We start from the raw sequence: 7001 nt of genomic DNA on the forward strand, positions 1-7001 counted from the left end.
AGTGGACTTATTGTCTGGCAAGCTAAGACATCAGGGACACCGGAATATGAAATCATTGCCACATTTTCACCTCCAGGAGGAGGAAACAATTCTTTTACCACCACAAATTCTTCTATGAATCTGAAAGATAGAGCGGAGTTACTGGAAGTAACTTCCATTGGTTCTGACACTTATCGTGCTGTGATGAGAGTTCTTGAAGTGCAGTGTTTGGATGAGAAAGAATACCGATGTTCTGTTACTTTTGTCAGTACAAATACTGGTCCCCAGACAAAAACTGCGGTACTCTCTCTTACAGTTCAAGGTAAGAATCAACATCATCTACATTTATAAGTGTATTCCATATTGCTATTAACACTGTATTAAATATGTTAAAACTAAGTCCAATTAGGTTATTAAATGAAATAAAAGTAATAAAACTACTTTATAAAGGGAATTTTTTGTAGGGTTATATTGCTTGACCAATTTGAACATTAATTATTCAGCGTCAGTTAATTAGTACAGATTATTTGATGGAAAAGTCTTTGGGGAAAGTCTCATAAGTCTCACATGTAAACACCATCTACCCATTAAAAGTGAACGAATATTCCTAGACATGAAAGATTCTGTGCTCATTGCAATAAGTGCGAAATAGGAGATGAATTTCACTACATACTTAGCTGTAACTCGTTGCAGCAAGAACGCAATCAATGCGAATCAAATATAAAAATAAAAAATGCTATTAGTTTTAAATTTATAATGGCAAGTACAAAACACTGTTCTTTTAGGAAATTTTGTGCTTTTATTACAAAAATAAATAAAAAATGCTCCCCAGGTTAAAACCCCCATACTTCACATTCGTATTAACGAGTCAGAGTTGTATATGTTTCTCTCTCTCTCTCTCTCTCTCTCTCTCTCTCTCTCTCTCTCTCTCTCTCTCTCTCTCTTACGCATGCATTGTTAATTATTAAGAAATACCACATATTGTATCATTATAATCTCTGTGTACCATTGTGCAATGGTGTTGAGATTGAAATAAATGAATGAATGAAGATAAGATTTTTATCTGCTATTTTAGGGCCTGTTGCTGTGAAAAGGTAAAAAGCAAAACCAAGTGCATGTAATTGATGACAGATATAATTATTGAATAAATAATCTGTTGGTCTTATTTACATGTGTGTAAACTGCCTTCCCCTTCCCCAAGAATAAACTTGATATATTTAAATTGGGTGACAAAAACTGTAAGATCAATTGATTCTCTGTCAGATGCATGTGTTATACTCGTGTTGTGTGTATTATTTATACCTATAAGTCACATGGTTTCTTTGGTCAATAAAGGATGAAGTGTCATTGTCATTTATTTAGTGTTTAAAAGGATTGTTTTTAAATTTCCCCAAGTGCTAATGAGCCTTGATTCTGGTTATAAAAGCTGTAATTATCATTTTTATTCATTTAGGTGGAAGTTTAATTATTTAGATCTATAATGAAATGCATTCAATGAAAAACAGCAACACTCTTCTCATTTTTCAAATCAAAGTACTGAAAGTACTCATGGGAGTTGAACTTGCATAAATATAATCTCCATTTTTCAAAATGAAATCTATATCTCCTGAAGTCCAATCCAGAACTTCCTTTAAATTGAGATACTTGTACAAACTACTGATGAGTGCATTTGAAACACACTGCCTTCCTCGACTCCATTCTGAAAATATATTAGAACCTTGGTGAAAATTGCCAACCAAACTTTTTTCAACATCACTGCTACCACAAGCACCTTTTTGTTGGTTCTTCTCTTCATTAGAACAAGAAGGTGATATATATCTCTTTGGCATATTGGTTTCAGTTTTAAAAACGGAATTCCCTCATAATAAGTTGATACACTGAACATACACATATCAAAACGCCCTTCCCTTTTATTGATGTATGTCAGAAAAATAACTGTTATAGTCCCATGTCCTTTATTTGCATTAAATTCCTCTCTTTTGAAAGTTCATCTCCAGAATGTTCATCTCTTTGTTTGTTCCATTTACCATTGGGTGGTCAACTCTACGATTTAATCTCGATAATCAATGTTAATTTTTTCATCTCCATGTTCTTCAACTCTTTAAAAGATTTTTATTTATTAAAATCAACATCACATTTTTTAGTTCAACCTGCATTTGGTGTAAAGAGCAAAACTGAGTAAGATTTCTAGTATATGCGGGGTTTCAAATCAACTTTTTATTGATTTCACGGAATAAAAACCTGCCAACTCATAAAACTTTTCTCTTACACCCTGCAGCACTATGATTTCACAGATCACTACCATGTACAGTCATAGCAAAGGCTATTGCACAAAATAATAAATACCACTAAAACATCAACGTCATATCATTTACACACACCCTCAACCACTGTAAAAAAAATAATTAACTACTTTCGAGATTCAGTGCACTCATGAACTCAATTATTATAACTTTCAGATTTGCAGACTAACAAAACACACTAAATATGAAACACACAAATCACGAAAAAAGTCTTTTAAAAGTTCATTCTAAAATATTCGAATAATAGATTCTTATATCATAGATACAAACGTAATCAGAAGATTTTCCATTGACCTTATTCTACCCAAACCACAAAACGAAAACCCGTGAACATCGAACATCGGCTTGCACATATACAGCTCTAATCTAATGGAATTGTTGACTTTCTGGTGAAAATACGAATTCGTGCAGTAAAACGTTATTTCAGCATTTACGTTGACTTTGATATGAATTGACAAAAACCTGGTTTTCTTTGTTTCTGTTGTAAGCAGTTTTCTTCGATCTTCTTCGAATGTAAACAAAACTTGATGCCGCTATCATGTATGAAAATTTAAGTGTACGAAAAGTAAAACTAATGAATTTTTTACCACAAAAACTTGTGAGGTATTCGTATACAAATTGTTCTAATATACTCAAGGTATCTATTAATTAAAGGTATAAAACAAACAATAAACTATTTTTCATTACACTATATACATTACAAAGCTGTTCCGCGCCACCGTGTCCGTCTCGTCAAGAGCACTACTTTTAAAAGCACGTTTCGTTACAAAACATAAACAAAAACAATACCTTAATAAGTAATTAGTAATTCATTATACTCCAGATATCAATCTAAAATTTAATAAGAATTTGAATAGAAAATACGAAATTGATATTATTAACATTATAATAATCTGTTCAATTATTTTATCAACATCGTTTTACACGGATTACTTGAACGCAGAATACAAAAATTGACATTATATTGAGTAGTTTGCCCCACTCAAATTATTTTTGCGCTGAGTTTGGTGATAGCCTAGGGAGGTTGAACATAGTACAACTCCAAAAAAAAAATTTATGTTGTGGAATATGGATTAGTTAATTTGATTGCACAAGTCAACTTCATTCAATCTTTTGCGAGTTTTGCGAGTTTTGAGGAGATGAAATAAAATTCAACTCGAAATAAGGGGTGATTGCATGGCAGAGAAATTGATTTTTTATTAAGTGAAATGAAATATAGACCAAAAGAACAAAATATATAAATCCAGTTGTTATGATTAATATATTTGTTTGTAACTTACAGCACCTGCAGAAAGGCCCTATGATATCCCTGTTCCTGATCCTAGTAATATCGAGGAAAACATGAAAATCAATCTCTCCTGTACTGCTAATGTTGGTAAGCCTCCTGGAAAGATCAAGTGGTGGCGCTACAGAGATCAGATCGATGCACCGTTTCTTGTGGCGGAGTCCTCGGAAATCCAAGTGGTGCAGCCTGGAGTGTGTGTTTACAACGTGACCTTCTCCATACAACCTCTGGTCACCAAGGACGATGACCAGTCCGTGTGGAGATGTTCTGTAGACAATGAACTGTTGACAAGCTCACCTGATCAAGACAAGCCACACCAAGAAACTGCCAGAATCAATGTATACTGTAAGTAAATTAAGAGTTAATTTTGGAATTAGAAGTAAAAAGAATCTTCAACCCCATTAAACCAAGTATCAATAATTATGATAAGCTAATATGTTACGACATGAATAACTATAATATATAATTTTTTTCTAAATGATGAATGCATGTACAACAATAATTATAAATGGAAAAGTGATATTAATTTAATCACAGAGAAAGTGAAGATTGCTTGTATGTGACATTTCAAAGTTTAAATTTGAGAGGCAAACTTAGGTTTTTAGCTTAAACATTTATTAAAAACCTTTTTTAAACAAGTGTAATAAATGCTAACTCAAGTGTACCTTAAGTTTGATATAAAAAAACTTAATCGTCTGGTTCTTTTCGGGATAATCACTAAAACAACAAAAAAATATTTACATATGCAGCGAATAGCAATATTTTGCACTTCGAAACATTATACGACTACTACAATAAACATTTATCACTAAACAATAATATTATGTTTACCAAATGTTTATGAAGCTATAAATTCTACCATTTTACCAAATTTGTTATTCATTTAAAGTATTACAAATGTAGATTGGTACAATGGATTCATTAATTCATAAAATAAGAAAAATAACCTTCGCTAGCAGAATAATTATTGTATTTCTGTATATAGAAATATATAAGTGTATAATTTTTTTTATCTTTCATACATACATCAAACTAATACCGATTAAATTCATAGTTCATAGCTCATTCCAGGCACAGGTGCTTGAGGACAGGACCCCCCCCCCCCCCCAAAAAAAAAAAAAAAAAAACAAAAAGAAAAAAACAAACTGAAAAAACCCCACCAAGGTTTAGACCCGCGGGATTGATAACGTTTTTTGATAGAAATTCCTTTAAAGTCATGACTGTACACTTTTACATGTTCATTATCAAATATTTGAAAATTAATTGAAAATTAACGATTTATTTAAATCAACCACAAACTGTATATAAAAAGTCCCCTTTTTTATGCAAAATAGGAATATTTTACATTAATCGTTTTTCTTCAATTAAGTTTTAGATGAAACACGTTGTGAACATGACTTTAAAATAATTTCCATTAAAAAGGACCCCGCGGTTACTAGTAGGGGGTCCTCTCCTCAAGCACCTGTGATTCCGGGTCCCTTTTTTACATGTTGTTGAATACTTCGCAGATAAGGTTGGGGTTCCAAATGTAACCAAAATTCCGAATGCCTCAAACTCTAAATATCTTGTTGGCTCTTCCCTGAACTTGACATGCATTGCCGAAGGTAACCCAAGTCCTTCCACTATAATTGACAAGAACATCAACAAGTATGTATGGACATTCATAGCCAATCCAGGAGACATTGCAACAGAGTTGTCGTCAAACAATGGAGTCCTCAGTCTGAACAATCTACAGGAGACGGACACTGGGACATACACATGTACTGCCTACAATGGATTCAATGGAAAAAATTTCAACAACTCATTTCATCAGAAGCTTTATATAGGCAAGTATAGGACTTACATAAAGAACCCATGACCCGCCAAAACAAACATTACACAATTATATCTCAATTCAATACTAAATACACTGAAGTGAGAAAATAACTTTGATTCGTGTTTTGCATTATGTGTTTTGTTTTTTAGATTTTCCTACTTAATCATTTTATTTAAATTAAAGAAATATTTTCTTGCGTAAACATGGCGTAACAAGGAAAGTTTTATTTGGTTTCAATGCTTATATGATAATCATTGTTTAATGACATTCTTTGCAAATCCAAAAAACTTGATTGCTTAAAAAATAAATATACAAAATGTAATTACATGTAGAAGCTATACTAAGTTAAAAAAAAATTATTGTTTGATTTATATAACCTTGATTGAAAATGTTTAAGTTAAGAGCAACTTTTAGACATGAATATTAAAAACAAACTTTATTGAATATTGTGGAATTTCCCTTTTCAATAAGAATATTTCTTAAAAATGAAAAAAAAAAATTGCAAAGATATGTATCAATTACTGGTATAAAATAGTAAACAAGTTATTACACAGTGACAAAATGGCAAGCTAATGGAATTATTTTTTTAGAAAAAAACATGAAGTAGCATATAGCAAATACTTCAATTCCAAATACTCCATAGAATAGTCCCAACAAATAAATATCTCTTCAAGTCAAATATTTTGAATTCTTCATCATGCACTTTTTGCAAGAGCTATATAGAAACATTTGAACACCCTTTTTATGAATGTGTACATGTAAAAGAGCTTTAGTTTAAGATAGGAGAATGGATGCTAAATGGATTTGATATTTTTGTTTGCTTTGATTAAATATCTGTCTTGTTTGGAAAATATTCAAATATTTAAAGACTGCAGAATTTTTACTTATTTCTTGCTGTCAAACAGTATATTTTTGCATCTAAATTCAAGAAAAAGACAGCTTTATCCTATTACCTTGGTTGTCTAGAGAAAATGATCATAACATGTTTTATTTAGAAAAATATTTACTTCTGAAAGATTGTAAATAAAATGAATATGAAAGACACAGGCAAGATACATGTAATGAATTATAAATGTCTTATAAAATGATACCTCCGGGTATAACGAGCTCAAATATAACGAGGTACCGCTCATAACGAGAGGATTGTTTGGTCCAAAATCATTTCTTTATTATTTCTTTTTAAAAAATTTCGGATACAACGAGATCGTATATCTATATATATATATGTTTGAGCCTTATTCCATGATTTATTAAAATATCGAATATTATAATAATAATAATTGATTATAATATATAATAATTCATTTCAAAGATACTTTTTGTGTTTAGAACAAATTTTACTCATGGCACTTAACTTTATAAAAATCTGAATTTGAGAACTCAAACACTGAGTAAATAACGTCCTTAAAGTGTAAATTATGTACTTAATCTATTTTTATATGTGCTTTGGCATTGATATAATTAAATAAAAAAAAAAGTTATTTAAAAGTCCTAGAGTCATCTAGAATGACACGTTTCATCACAAGTTAACTCGTATGATGTTGTAGTCATGAAGCTACACACGTCACATCTTATAACAAGAGATAATAGATGTATATCACATTTAGGTTGCGAACAG

The sequence above is a fragment of the Crassostrea angulata genome, chromosome 7 (assembly GCF_025612915.1).
Source record: "Crassostrea angulata isolate pt1a10 chromosome 7, ASM2561291v2, whole genome shotgun sequence".
NCBI classification, from domain to species: domain Eukaryota; kingdom Metazoa; phylum Mollusca; class Bivalvia; order Ostreida; family Ostreidae; genus Magallana; species Magallana angulata.